The following is a 15,971-nucleotide window of genomic DNA, read 5'->3' on the forward strand; positions in this document are numbered from 1 at the left end:
AATGGTCAGCCAGCCAAAACATGCCCCCCCCCCATCCTCTGGTGTCTCAATATGCTGTGCTGCTTAAATAATAAGGATGATGAGGATAAAATTAGAAATTGGGGGGTGGGGAAGAGATTGACTGTCATAAATCATCCAATTTTTAAGGGAGCAAATGTCCTCCAATTCTCAAAGGTATTGAGTCAGAAAAACCTCTTATGGGATGTTAGTGTTTGAGGGGGAAATAACTGAGGAAAACACAGTAATAAATCCAGAGAACGTGCAGTTATTGGGGCTTTAAAAATAATTGTTCTGGTGAGGAAAGAGAGCAACATAATAGCTTAATCGCCATCTGATTCCTTATGCTCTGCCTCAGTCCCCAAGATCTTCTGAGACCGGGGGACATCACCTTCCACTCCCACAGAAAGAAAGAAAGAAAGAAAGAAAGAAAGAAAGAAAGAAAGAAATCCATCTCCACCCACATGATGTGAATCCTAGGAAAACATATTGTTGTGAGTTTTGGAGAGGGGGGCAGTCCCTTCCAATTCTTAGGTTCCTGTATCTGTGGGGGTAGGTGGAAGGTATGAAAGCAGGTCCCTTGTTTAGGCAGTGGCTGGGGCGGACGAGTCAAGCACCATGGTTAGCATAAGCCAATAAGTTGCTCTGTGCCATAGGGCTCTCCTTCCACCTGGCTAGTAGGTAGAAGAATAACAGCCTAGGCCAGATCCAAAGTTGTGATGAATGGAGGAGCAAGATATTTTGGGGTGTTAATGCTGCGAGCCCCTCCATCTCAGGCTCAGGTCTCTGCTGACCTTCATTCCAAGGAAACTGAACCCTGCATAAGCGCCGGGAGCTCTGGAATCTCTCGCTGCTTGGAGATGGGGGTGGCGGGCAGCAGCAGACCCTATTTTCCAGATTTACAGAAGCCATCCCAGTTTCTGATTTGATCCCAGAATGTCCCTTATTTTCATCAGAGAAAAGTTGGAGAATATGGAGTTATCCGACGCCCGAGCCATCTGAAGGCAGTATAGGGAAGGTTTTTAAAAAATGTTTAATGTGTTATTATGTTTTTATATATGTTGGAATCTGCTCAGAATGGCTGGAGCAACCCAGTCAGATGCATGAGGCATAAACAGTAAGATTATTATTATTATGGAACCGGACGTCCCTACTTTCAACAGAGAAATGTTGGAGGGTACACAACTGTGTGCAAGAATTTTCTGCAGATGATCATTATTATCATGGATGTGTTCTGAATATTTCACCCCAGCACTGGCCGAGTCAGCCCCTCTTTGCTCTTCAAATGTTCCCCATCTGCTAAGAGGGATGGGGAAATAACTTCCCTTTCTGGCAGGGATGTGGTGCAGGCAGCTGGAAGAGAACAGCAGAGATTTTCAAAGCCAGTGAAACGTTGACCTGCCAGATGTGGTAGGCCATGGAATCTCACTGTAGCCCAGAGTCCTTTGGGGCTACTTTCCACAGACTGTCTATCAACTTGTATCTACCAGTATACAAGGTCCATTCACCAAACTCGTTTCTGAGGCCCTTCTGGAAGCCGATGGAAAAGCACATAGTAAAACAGACATTTCTAGTGGAATAAATCTACAGTTCCTTAAGCCAGCGGCATGCGTCTTATTTCCTGCGCAAAGATGAGAACTAGAAGCATAAGCCTCCCTTTTGTGTTTACATTGCGCGTGGAGTCAATGGACTACACTAAGGTCTCCATCTGGAGTCATTTTACGGTACAAGAGCTGGTCTCTTCTTAAAGGGAGCTAATATAAAAATACCAGTTTGAAGGAGGAGGAAAAAAGCAATATGTTTTATAGAGCTGGTAAGTGGGGGGGGGGCTTTATTTGAGGGTCCCATGAACTTTCATGAATATATCCAAAGAGATTTATATTTTTGTAATGACTTCAAAGTCGTACGGTAAAACCGAAGTTGGTGGTTGTTTTTAATGCTGATGGTGGCAACATCATCGGTTGACAAAGTCAGTGCATTCAAAGGCCAAAGCTTTGCTCACCTACCTTCATGTAAATAGTGCTATTCAAACCACCCGTAAAGGATAGTGGTATATTTTTATAATTTTATTATTTATTAAATTTGTATACTGCCCTTCATCAGAAGATCAGAGGGCAATGCACAAGACAAAAATACAAAATCAAAACACAAGAATACATAATGAAAGAAAAACAAGAATAAAAACAAACCAATAGCTCCCCTCCCACTAACACATTTTTTGGAAGAAAAAAAACCCACTGTCAGGGGCTCAGGAGCAGAGACACAGGGGAGAGAGGAAACGGAGAGCAAAGGGGAGGAATCTGAGGGCAGCGTAGGGGAGTATGACAGTGGCCCGAGAGATTCCATGAGCTTCTCCAGCGATTCAGAAGATTCCCAGAGGGGGGTGCCGATGGCCAGGGCAAGGGGGGTCCCAGGGGGGACACACCAGAAGCAAGGGGCCAGCGGGGACTCCCAAAGCAGCAGCGGGAGATCAGGACCAGTTCCCCCACCAGAGCGGAGTGGGGGGGAAGAGTCCCATGTGTCAGGGCCAGCGTCTCCTCCAGTAGGGAGAGAGGATGAGTCAGGGCTGGCCACGCCTCTATCGCAGAGTGAGGGAACGGAGGGGAAGTCAAGTCCAGCTAGCACTCCCGAAGGGGGAAGCAGTGACAGGAGCAGTGTAACGGTCAGGAGAAAGGTTGCCGGCTGGGCGCGCGCGCCAAGTTCAAATGTACAGGCGCGCGGGACAGCAGAAAGCCAGGATTGGGAACCAGGTCCTAAAGCCCGCCGGAGGCAGGGGAAGAATCAGGGGACTCAGCGTCAGAAGAGTCCAGAAAGGGCAAGACCCCAGCGGACAAGCGGACCCAGAGGAGGAAAGAGCAGAGGAAGAGGTGGAGCAAGGCTAGAGTCTTGAACTGGTGTCTGGGGGGAGGAGATTCAGACGGAGCTTCAGCGGTCTAGAGTTCAAGACGTAGAGCTGTGCGCCGCGGCTTTGAAATGGAAACTGAACTTCAATAAAGACTTTTGTATATAACAAGAACTGGCGTTGGTCCTTTGTGAGCTGGGACCTCAGGCAGCTCTGACACCCACCATAGAATGTTAATCAACCAAAGGCCTGGTTGAAGAGGAACATTTTCACCTGGTGCCTAAAGATATATAATGAAGGCACCAGGCAAGATCCCTGGGGAGAGCATTCTACAAACAGGGAGCCACCACAGATAAGGCCCATTTTTTGTGTTACAAGTATTTGTTTTCATGTATATATCCCCTAGCTATAACTTTTTGAACCTTCAGAAGTGACTTGGGCTGTGATCCTGTGCATACTTGGTGAAGGGAATCACTTAGACTGTGTACACATGACCATTTGCTCCAGCCCCAGTGCTCTCCCACCATCGGTGTTAGAAGCCAAGTTCACATGACCGTCACCATTTAAAGCACATGGCTTACCCCCACAAAGAATTCTGGGGACTGTTGTTTACCCCTCTCAGAGCCATGATTCCCAGCACCCTTAACAAACTACAGTTCCCAGGATTCTTTGGGAGACATCATGTGCTTCATATGTAAGGGGCGGATGTGACCTTTAGCCACAATTCATATGTACCTTTTCATTTCCTGATAAATACTCACATTTGATATGTTTTCCCTCAAGCAGCTTCCATCCCCTTTGAAAATGGAAGCCATCCATTGCACATGCACAGATGGTGCCTTCGTTGACTAGGAGTTTGGGGAAATTGCAGATGCAGGGAAACAACCCAGGTAAGATAAAAAAAAGGTAAAGGACCTCTGGACGGTTAAGTCTAGTCAAAGGCGACTTATGGGGTTGCGGCACTCATCTCACTTTTCAGGCCGAGGGAGCTGATGTTTGTTCACAGACATACTTTCCAGGTCATGTGGCCAGCATGACTAAACCGCTTCTGGCACAACGGGACACCGTGATGGAAACCAGAGCACATGGAAACAGTGTTTACCTTCCTGCCACAGTGATACCTGTTAATCTACTTGCAATGGCGTGCTTTCGAACTGCTAGCTTGGCAGAGGCAGGGACAAAGCAATGGGAGCTCTCCCCATTGTGGGGATTCAAACCACCGATCTTCTGATCAACAAACCCAAGAGGGTCAGTGGTTTAGACCACAGCACACACACCCCCACTCCCCATAACCCAGGTAATGGTGCACAGAACAATGTAAAACATGGCTTGAAATGCAGTGGAAGGGAACCAATCTGGCTGTGTTTTAAACTGCTAATGCACAATGCCCTTACTAGTAAGGTACATTCTATGCCTGCAGAAGTTGCCACCCCACCATTCAGTCCCTGACATCTTTGGTTAAAAGGATTGTGCAGCAGGTTATAGGAAGAACATTCATCTGACTCCCTGGAGAGCTGCTGCCACCACAAGTGGACCCTTCAGCTGGTGGGTCAGGACTCACAACCAGGTGGCAGCTTGATCCAAGGTGGGTTGCAAGAGCAGCAAGACCACCATGCAAATATGTGGCCAAAAAAAATAAATGGATCCCCAAATTCATGTTGGGCAAAAAGGAGAGTCTGAAAAAGTTAAAAGCCTACTGGAATAGGTAATATTGGGATAGACAAAGAGCTTGACTTGATGTAAAGCAACATCTCAAGGGTCTTCCTATATACTTGGGAGTAAGGCGCACTGAATAAAATGGGGCTTACTTCAAAGTAAATGGACATATGCAGCTGATCTTCTTGAGCACTGGCATATAGGTCGTATTAGTGGATTCCCCCAGATATATGGGAATACACGTTCTCTCTGTGAACGTGTCTCAGGTGGCATTTGTGGCAATTTCTTTTAAGAATGTTTACAGGCATATTTATAACTATTAAAAATGTGAATTTGCTCAGGACAGCCCCAGGAGAAAAGATTTGAAGAGTCCAATATGTTCTGTCTGCACAATTGCAAACACATGTTTTGAATTCCATGGTGAAATCAAGGGGGTGAATTTGGCACAAACAGTAGATTATATACCATCTCCCACTTGCTCCTTCTACTTCCCTGGTCTAAAATCCCCCTCTCAAAGTGGCTTGGCTTTTCTTTGCCTTTTTTAAAAGGCACTGTTAACATGCATTAGCACATAATGTATAGTTAGCTCATTAATCACTAAACTAGGCTGGCGGTACCTACAATTTTTCATGTAATCCTCAACCATTGTTATGCAAACATAACTGTTCATTGACTATATTTTTGGAGCCATAAGTCTGAGAACAACAACAGCATCAACATTTTAGTGTAAGCTGAAATTCACAGAAGGTTGACATCTGCAGCCCATGTCAAAATTCTGTATTGCATAGGATTTTAGAAGACTCATAGCCTTAATGATACCCTTAAAAGAGCTGGAAAAGCAAATGTAGAACAAGACCAATGCATGGGGGCTAGAATTTGTTGCTCTGATAGAAACTGGTGGGTGGGGACCTCAAAAACAACTGAATGATCAGTGGCCATAGAATGCTGACAGAGAGAGGGAAACAGAAAACCAGACAGGGAGGGAAAATGGAGTATCATTAAATAAGTCATGGCTGGCTGGCTGGCTGGCTGGATCACAGAACAGGAGCAATCCACATTCTGCAACATTTTGTTGCAGTTCTCATGTGTCTTTTATTAAGAATTTCATCACTGTGTCATCCAATACCACAGGCAGGATTAAGGATTCCTTACCTCCAGCCAGGCAGGAATCAGGACCAGCAGGGATCACAGGTGTAGAATGTTAATATCTGACCATAATGCCAAATGGGTTCCAATAGAATGGGCAAACTGCAGGCCTCCTGCAGCCCAACTGGAAAGGAAAAGGCTGCTGCATGCCTTTTTGCTCAATGCCTGTTGGCTTGCAGAGAGCTGTGCCCCTGACGTGTCAGCCATAATGCATTCTCCTCCTCTCCCCCCCCCCACCTTTTAATTTTGTTGCCCTGGTTATTTCTTCAGTCCAGATGTTCACAAACTGGGATCTCCCACGATTAGAACAGGCAACAAAACAAAATTATCACACCGATTAATACATTTGCAACAGCTGGGAGCAATTTCTAAATCAGATTATAAAGATGCCTGGGGAGCAGTTATAGCTGTCCAAGCTGTCAAAAGCTTTCGCAACGTCCAGTTTTATAAGCTGCATCCCTGTAAGGAAAGTTCCCTGCAGAACATTCTATCTGAATAAAGGGTTCAGGCCTTTGGTATCCTGAAGCAAGAAGTCCCTACGCCATTTTGTCATCTCTGGCTCTCTCAGGCCAGACCTGCCAAATTAAATGCCCTGGCCTCAGGCAGCCACTTCTCTCTGCCTAATGGTAAGGCTGGAATGAGCACCCATCTTCCCCAGCCCTGCCTAGAGATACCAGGGATTGAACCAGGACCCTTTGCAGGCAGAGTCCGTCCTCTACCACTGAGAAGAAGAAAAAGAAGAAGAGGAGGAGGAGGAGGAGGAGGAGGGGTAGTTTGGATTTGATATCCCGCTTTATCACTACCCGAAGGAGTCTCAAAGCGGCTAACATTCTCCTTTCCCTTCCTCCCCCACAACAAACACTCTGTGAGGTGAGTGGGGCTGAGAGACTTCAGAGAAGTGTGACTGGCCCAAGGTCACCCAGCAGCTGCATGTGGAGGAGTGGGGAAGCGAACCCGGTTCACCAGATTACGAGTCCACCGCTCCTAACCACTACACCACACTGGCTCTCTGAGCTGCAGTGAATCCCCTTTACACACTGAGCTGGGAGTAAGGGTCACTGAACTCAGCGGATTCTGCTCCTATGATGGAACTCCCCCTCCTCCTCCTGTGCACCTCCTCTCCATATCTGTTCTGAGGGGTCCCCTGAATCTCCATAGCAGATGCAGGGGTGCAGGCCACAGGGAGAAGGAGGGAAAGTTCCACTGCATGAGCAGAGGTGTAGTTATCTGGGGTCACTGGGATGTGTGTATATGTGTTAAAGACCTGTTGCTCTTTCTGCAGCCAGTCTTGCTACCCCCCCCCCCCCGGTGTCCTAAAGTTGCCCAATCAGCATTAAAGGGGAGGAGTTTTTTGAGCCACTGAGAACAAATCTCCTCACCTTTTGTGCTGACTGGAGCCAATCAGAGTGAAAGGAGGCTCGTCAGCCACTGAGGATTGGCTCCTAGGGTCACTCTGGAGAAGAAGGCATGCAGGAAAAACCGTGAGGAGTTGTTGTTCGGCTTGCTTTAAAGCTAAGCATTTAGGAATACTGAAACCACAAGGCACTTCCGTTTCAAAAGAAAGGTGTGCAAGTTCTGTTATATGCAATGGAACTTCAAGGAAAGCACAACTTAAGTCATGCCCAAAGAAGATATTGGAGCACTCCAAATCATATAGCCATGTACGTACAAAGAAAATAGAAGATCTAGCTGATCTTCATTTATCACTAAACAGCATATTTAAGTATTAATATTGTATAATTAGATGGTTATTGCATAACTTTAGGAGGTTGTATAATCTTAGAAGGGGCATGGCTGTGAGGTGCTGTGGTTGGGAAAGAATGTGGCTGTGGCTATTGTGAGGGGACCCTGCACTACTGAATTAATCGGTAAAAAGGTAAAGGTAAAAGGCCCCTGGACAGTTAAGTCCAGTCAAACTTAACTATGTATGGGGTGCAGTGCTCAACTCACCTCAGACCAAGGGAGCTGGCGTTGGTCTGCAGACAGCTTTCCGGATCATGTATTCAGTATGACTAAACGACTTTTGGCACAACGGGACACCGTGACGAGTGCCAGGGCGCACAGAAAAGCCATTTACCTTCTGAAGTAATCACTACACTGCTGTCCATGGGTAGAACTCATTTCGTTTGCATAATGTCTTCATTGGATGCAACCCAATGGGGCATGATCAAGTAATAGGTACAGAATCATGCTGTCTCCTTCATTCCCATGGCAGATTGCTATTGTTCTGCATCAGAGGACAGGATCACACTTCAAAACGACCTTGACAGATTAGAGAACTGGGCCAAAACAAACAAGATGAATTTTAATAGGGAGAAATGTAAAGTATTGCACTTGGGCAAAAAAAATGAGAGGCACAAATACAAGATGGGTGACACCTGGCTTGAGAGCAGTACATGTGAAAAGGATCTAGGAGTCTTGGTTGACCACAAACTTGACATGAGCCAACAGTGTGACGCGGCAGCTAAAAAAGCCAATGCAATTCTGGGCTGCATCAATAGGAGTATTGCATCTAGATCAAGGGAAGTAATAGTGCCACTGTATTCTGCTCTGGTCAGACCTCACCTGGACTACTGTGTCCAGTTCTGGGCACCACAGTTCAAGAAGGACACTGACAAACTGGAAGGTGTCCAGAGGAGGGCAACCAAAATGGTCAAAGGCCTGGAAACGATGCCTTATGAGGAACGACTAAGGGAGCTGGGCATGTTTAGCCTGGAGAAGAGGAGGTTAAGGGGTGATATGATAGCCATGTTCAAATATATAAAAGGATGTCACATAGAGGAGGGAGAAAGGTTGTTTTCTGCTGCTCCAGAGAAGCGGACACGGAGCAATGGTTCCAAACTACAAGAAAGAAGATTCCACCTAAACATTAGGAAGAACTTCCTGACAGTAAGAGCTGTTCGACAGTGGAATTTGCTGCCAAGGAGTGTGGTGGAGTCTCCTTCTTTGGAGGTCTTTAAGCAGAGGCTTGACAACCATATGTCAGGAGTGCTCTGATGGTGTTTCCTGCTTGGCAGGGGGTTGGACTCGATGGCCCTTGTGGTCTCTTCCAACTCTATGATTCTATGATTCTATGATTCTATGATTCTAAGTCCATATCTATGCAGTGGTCTGCATGGAAAGAGCTGTATTCCCAAAGAGAATAATTTCATATTAAGAGGTGTGAAACAGGACAATATTCAGCAGATGGGCTGAAGTCTTTCCCCAAATGGAGTTTGTGAAAAGGGATCCTAGCAACCCTTGATACCTGGAGGTCCAGGCACCAGCCTAGGTGATGCAGCAGCACCCCAGGGCTATAAATCTGTGAGCAAGAGGGGGAAAATATTTCCGTGCCTGGTGAACCCCTTCAACAGCCTCTAGTGTGAGAAGATGGGCCTGACCTGCTATAAACTTGTCTCCCAAGAAAGCTTTGTTTGAAATGTGCAATTTTATTTATTTTTCTTTCTTTGCTTTACTTTGTGCAATTCTGCTGAGCTTGACTGCCCTCTACATTTCAATAAGAGGAAAACACTGTAACTTGAATTAAGGACACACACACACACACAAACACACGTCCTGTGATAGCTTATGTGTGCAGTTGACATTCATAATCAGAGATCTGAAGGATGCCTTAAAACACACAGGATTGGGCACAAGCAGAAATGTGCCACCTTTTCATAGCAGCAAGATATATCTTCGCATTCACCACAACACCAGGTGTGCAAAGGAACCTTATGTATACGTATCTGGTCAGCTCACTTTATCAACTACAGAGACCACAGTGTTAACAGATTCCTTGACTTCTGAGGAAGACCCCTCAGGGGTCAAAACACGTTTGCTCTCTAATATAAATCTATTCCTTGTTTGTTGCATCAGTTTAATGCTCAGGCATTATTCAAGATAGATGAGAACATAGATTGTATTTCAGTACTTTCATCCACTGTTACAAACAACCCCAGTCTTTGAGTGGAGCAAGATTCCAGAAGCTCAGGAAATGAGGCACAATGAAGGCCGTGGTGCCTTTATGATATGTGGTTTATTTACACATATATACAAACTGAGCCTACAATGGAGGGGGCTGACAGCATCAAAACCCCAAGGGGTTATTGTTTCTCCCATAGCCACAGCCTAGGATTCAAACAGAAATCAAACAAACTCCAAAACATAGCTCTGAACCTCTCCCCAGCTTGTTGACTTCTACACACTGCCACCTTTCCGCAAAAACGCAACCCTAAACTCTCTGCTCTTTCTCCCTGCTAACTTTCTTGGAGCTCAGTGAAAAGGAGAGCCTGTGACAATTCAGTTGAAATCATAAATGTATGCAAATAATATGCTTGTCATGGCAAGTGGTGTGTTGTGAGAAGAGCCAGAATTCACAGCGATACCTTAATGCGCAGGTGGGTGACCTGTACCCCTAAGGTTGCCTGCAGCTGGTGGAGGAAGGTCCATTAAAGCAAATGGGACACTGTCTGCCCAATTTCCATCTGACCTCGACGATCAGCCCCCAACACCCCCCCGCCTCTTACTTACCTCCCATTCAGAGATAGCACTGCTGCCTGTCGGCTTCCTCCTGCTCAGTCTTAGTGTTGTCCTTGTAGAACTCAACTGAGGTGATAATGGGGGCAAAACTAAAGACACATTATGGCCAGGTAAAATCACTAGAGGAGGGTGGGGGGGCTGGGGGGCCCTGGTCTGGCCAGAGCTCCAAATCCCAGATAGAGAGACTTGGAAGATCATGTATGGCCCTTGGATTTAAGGTTCTCTACCCAATGCCTTAATTTTTCATGGATTTCAGCTTGCACGTGTCTTCTGAATTCAGACTTCCAGATGCAGCCCCAGAGTTTTGGCTGACTCTACGCATCTTCTCTTGGAAGCAGACGTAGCTATTATTCTGGCTCCACAAAAAGTTCAGCAATCTGAAGATGACATCCATGCACACCTATTACCTTCCAAGTGTCATGTGAGAAATGGATGCAAAGTTTAAGAACCTGGAAGCACGTCTTCCCAAATGTTATGCCAAGATGCCCCCATGTAGGAAAAATATGCCATTGTAAATGTTTACACCGTCTGATTTAGAGCTATACAGTTTCCCTTCAGCCATAAACCAGAACAAATACTTAAAGATTTATTACATCCTTCCCTCCAGAGACTTAAGTAACTGTAGTTAAATAATTGAGCAGTTAAACAACACAGAGTACCATTATTCTACTTCCAGGATTCCTGAGAGGCATATTGTTTTCCAAAGGGATTAAGGTCTAAAAGCTGAGCCTCTAAATATGTCCTTTGTCATTCCCATTGAACAAAGGGCACATGTGTAATTTTTTCCCTTATGTGCTCCATCACATTACACTATGCTTCCCCCTTCCCCAGAAACAGAAATGAGCTGATCTCAGAGAGACCTGAAGGCTTGCTTAGGGCTCATCGACACGCTTTCTTTAACCATATGAAGACTGCTTGAAACTGACACCAGATGAAGGCTGGCCTTGGCAATTATACAATAACCTTGAGCCAGTCACCCACTTTATATTTTACCACACACAGAGAGAGGGGGGTATTTGCACCAGAACAGCGCATTCCTGGTGGCTGCTGGTGCTGGCCTGAATAGGCTACATTTGATATGGAAGGGTAATGACGAAGAACTGCCCCACAAAAACCACATGTGTACTCCTCATATTGATAAAGCATTTGAGAGGGTTGAACAGGGCCATGGCCTTTGCTCTCCTGCTATGTGATGAAGCATCAGTGCATAAAAGATGTAGTGTTGCATTCAACCCTGTCCTGCTCAGAGTAACCCTACTAAAATTAATGGGCATAAGTTACCCATATCTCTTAACTTCCATGGGTCTGCCCAGAATAGTTCTAGCATTGAATGCCACCCACACTTTCCCATCTATCTCCCACAATGGGAGGTCCACTGAAACTGCAGGTCTGCTATATAACAAAGTGCTATAAATGTTGACCAGGAATAAGCATTGCCAGCCATGTTGGCCATAACTTTTGACGGGCAAAATGCATGGTAATGACCCAGGATGTTCAAGGAATATCTGTCTATGGAAACTCATTGTTAAAGTATGGTATGTGTGTTGAAAAGGAACATAAGAAAAATGGGGTGCTTTGCAACAGAGAAATGACCGAAAGACACAGAATGCAAGCAGATCTGGGAACTGCTCAAGAAATGGCATCTGAGGTATGGCAATGAATTTGATGGTTTTAGGAGTGCTATGCTAGCTGTCTCCTCCTATGCTCAACTTGTGTATTTGTTAATAAAGCAAATACTGGAAAAGTGTTGTAAGTTCTCAATGATCTTTCCTCCCAAAGGAAGCCAAAATCAGAGAAGCTTCACCCACACCCACCCCCCGAAATCATTCACCTCTCTGGGAAGTGGACACTAGGGCTGGGCGATATATCAATGTATCGTCCAACACTGGTTTGAAATCTGCATCATGATAATTGTTTCATAATATTTGAGCTGGCAATATACTGAGAATCACAATGTGTGTAAAAGCTAGGTGATATCTGGTTTTCAACATCGCAATAACTCACCAGCTAAACCTCAAAACATCACCAGCTTAACATTGCAATCTACCCCAACGTCTGAAATAAGGATGGAACTATACAGAGGTGAACAGGACAATGTCCTGGCAACTGCTACTACTTAGAGGTCTAAAACAGATATTTGACAATATTATCAATCATCACACACACACAGTTTCATCAGCAGGCAAACCGAAATGCATCCCAACAGGACTTTTGGTTTTGGATGCATTTTTGCTTACCTGCTGCTGAAAGTGACCATTTATCATTTACCTATTTATCTACTTGCACTTTGACATGCTTTCGAACTGCTAGGTTGGCAGGAGCAGGGACCGAGCAACGGGAGCTCACCCTGTTGTGGGGATTCGAACCACTGACCTTCTGATCGGCAAGTCCTAGGCTCTGTGGTTTAACCCACAGCGCCACCCGCACCCCATTCAGTATATAGGAGCACGTAATTTTATGCATCTGAAGTATACTTTTTTGTAAATGTTTTTATGTATTTACATTTTTTAAAAAGTAGTTGATTTTCTGTTATGCAAAGTGGAGAGGTAACTCTTTAGGCTTTCAACTTGCTTTTTGTTGTAGGGTTGTAAATATATATTAAGGACTATTTAGCTTCAGGAAGAAAAATTGTGTTCCAGACATCAGACATATACACTCAAGTTGCACCTACTTAAAAAAATAAGAAGAGTCCAGCTGAATGTGAGACCAAAGGTAGATCTAATCTAGCATCCTTGTCCACCATAGTGGCCAACCAGGTGTTTATAGGAAGACCACAAGTCGGACATGACTACAACAGCCTTCTCTCCACCTGTGATGCCCAGCAGATGCAGACTGGTTAGGGACTTAAGTAACTACAGTTACTTAAGTCCCTAACCCTAAAAGCAATATATACCAATCGTGTCTAATAGCCACTGATAGCCTTATTCTCAATGAATTTGCCTAATCTCCTTTTAAAGCCGTGTAAGTTGATGGCCCTGACCACAATTTGGAGATTGGAATTCCACTGCTTAACTATGCACTCTCTGAAATACTTTATCTTGCATGTCCTGAATTGTATGCCAGTCAGCGACATTGAATGACCTCATGTTCTAGATAGGGATGGAATCACTCTACTCACTTTCAGCAGGCAAATTGAGGCAACACTACAGGTAGAGCCCCTCTAAACTGAGCAGAGCAAGAAAGAGACACTGCTTAGGGGCCACATGGAGAACATCAGGCACAGGGTCCAAATGTGGCGCACCAGCCCTATCTGACCCAGAGGGCTCTGCCAAGACTATCCACCTCAGATGACACACCCTCATTGGCTCTGCACTGCACCTGCCTCTACCTGGATGGAATGTGTCCTTGAGCTATGCTAATACCTCTTGCTTGCCTTGAAGGAGAGTGGCTTGTGTCTAGCCACACCCACTTTTGCAACACCAACCAGGGCTATGTGACCCCTGGAAGGTTGTCCATGGGAAATTATCATAGACTTGTAATAATAATAATAATAATAATTTATTATTTGTACCCCGCCCATCTGGCTGGCTTTCCCCAGCCACTCTGGGCGGCTTCCATAAAAACCAAAAATACACTAAAATATCACAGATTAAAAACTTCCCTGAACAGGGCTGCCTTAAGATGTCTTCTGAATGTCAGGTAGTTATTTATCGCTTTGACATCTGATGGGAGGGCATTCCACAGGGCAGGCGCCACTTGAAGGGGCCCTAGTCCAACCCCCAGCAAGGCAGGAATATTCAGCTGTCCCATATGGGGATCAAACCTGCAACCTTGGTGTTATCAGCACCACACCTTAACCAACTGAGCTAGAATGTGGCCACCAAACTGAAAACCCTTAACTGAGGGGAAATAATCTAATGTGGAGCTTTTGCTGAAGCACTTAATATTTCACCCCCATGGAAGCATCTTGCAGGACTATCAACAGCCACTATTCCATCAAGTCTGAAACACAAATCTTTAAGCTAAGGAAAAGACCACCACTGTCTTTTCCTTAGCTTAAAGATTTGTGTTCTCCTTCCAGAAATCCAAAGGCCTCAAGTAGATAATTACTGCTCTACAAAAAGAAAAACAAGCAAAGGCGGAATCATGTTAACAGCCATTTGACAATAGTGTGTTTTTCAGCTGACTCACACATTCTCTCTCTCTCTCTCTCTCACACACACACACACACACACACACACACACAAACACACAGCCTCTCTTTCTGTGCGCTTCAATTGGTTTGAAATATAGCCTAGCATTTATCTTGGCTGCATTAACAAGATCTGTTTTACCAATACATTTATATTTATGATGACTAAGGGCAGATTATAGCTGTTAAAGTTGGTCCTCCTGACATGAAAACACTACTTTGTCATTAATACATTTTCTAGTATAAACTGTGATGTCAGGTCAATGGAAAGGGTGAAAACTTTCCTAAAGTATGCACACGTCTTTTTTCCCTTCTTCTCCGAGCAATTGAGCCCTAATGGAATAACAAAAGGTCATAATAACAAACCATTACAGCTTTGGTCTTGGCAACGAGGCCTACAGAAGAATCTCCAAGAAACAGCCATCATTTCTCCAATGTTATGGCATGAGGATGACAGGAACGGTACACAGATGTGGGCGCAGTACGGCGGTAGCTATGTGAAAGCTGAGCGATCAATTAGTCAATTGTTTACCAAAAGCTTTCCTAACTGACGCTAACCAGAGCTCCAGGAAAGAAAGAAGATCCCGGCAGCTGTCACAGGGAGCCCACAGAGCATGCGCTCAAAGGCTAGTGAGGCTGCTATAGCCAGCCTACTCTTCTGAACACAGACCAACAAGCAAGAAGCTAAAATGGTGGGGGTTGCACCAGGCCCCTTTTTGATCTGTTTCTCCTGCCTCATGCGCCATCATTTCTTGGGTGCCGCATCTATAGTTAAGGAACAAAAGGAGGGGGCCACCAGGTACAAATACAATTGATGAGACTTAACAGGGTTTCCATTTTGCAATGGGGGCACTTCAGAATATGGAGCATTTTTGTCTTACAAAGATCTAAATCAGGCACAGGCAAACTCGGCCCTCCAGATGTTTTGGGGCTACAACTCCCATCATCCCTAGCTAACAGGACCAGTGGTCAGGGATGATGGGAGTTGTAGTCCCAAAACATCTGGAGGGCCAAGTTTGCCTATGCCTGATCTAAATACCTTGGGCATATAAATTAATATATAGTGTCCATACAAAACTTGGAGGAATGCTACCATCACTTTGCTGCAGTGATTCCTTTTTAATCGCTGCATTCAGTGGGACTTATTCCTAAATAGGTGCTTTGGAATTGCAGCCAAACAGTGGAGTCCTATGTATATCTACTCAGAAGTAAGCACCATTTGACCTTCAAGGGACTTACTCCCAGTTAAGTGTGTAGGAGTGCAGCCTCACAATGTAACCCTAACTGTATATGCTCATAAGTAACTTGTGTTGAATTTGATGGAGTTTGCTCCCAGGTTAAAGAGGATTGGAATTGTCGCCTCAGTCTACTTATGCAAGGACTAACACCTGAGGCTAATGCAATGCCATGCACAGACGTCCCACCTGCAAAGTCCAAATCCCAGGGTGGAAGTAAGAATGAGCATATTTACTTCATTCTTTTATTGTTCTAGGGCAGGGGTGCCCAAACTTTTTTCAAAGAGGGCCAGATTTGATGAAGTGAACATGCATGAGGGCCAACCAAAGTTGTTTTTTAGGATTGGAGTGATTGAGCTTTTTTATGATTTTACCCCAAAGTTGTTGAGCTTTTTTTAGGATTTAGGACTTTGGACATGCATAGGGCTTCACTGTATCTGTATTT

The 15,971-nt window shown here is 45.0% G+C and overlaps 1 long non-coding RNA gene across 1 annotated transcript; it reads left to right on the top strand.

Moving 5' to 3' along the window:
* The first annotated feature begins 11,806 nt into the window (after window positions 1–11,806).
* Window positions 11,807–14,100, top strand: LOC309339663. The gene is made up of 3 exons (XR_014155514.1): window positions 11,807–12,994; window positions 13,027–13,634; window positions 13,849–14,100. It is a non-coding gene; the product is annotated as an uncharacterized lncRNA (long non-coding RNA).
* Window positions 14,101–15,971: the final 1,871 nt, after the last annotated feature.

The sequence above is a fragment of the Podarcis erhardii genome (genome assembly GCF_964252035.2).
Source record: "Podarcis erhardii genome assembly, chromosome: 3".
Taxonomy (NCBI): domain Eukaryota; kingdom Metazoa; phylum Chordata; class Lepidosauria; order Squamata; family Lacertidae; genus Podarcis; species Podarcis erhardii.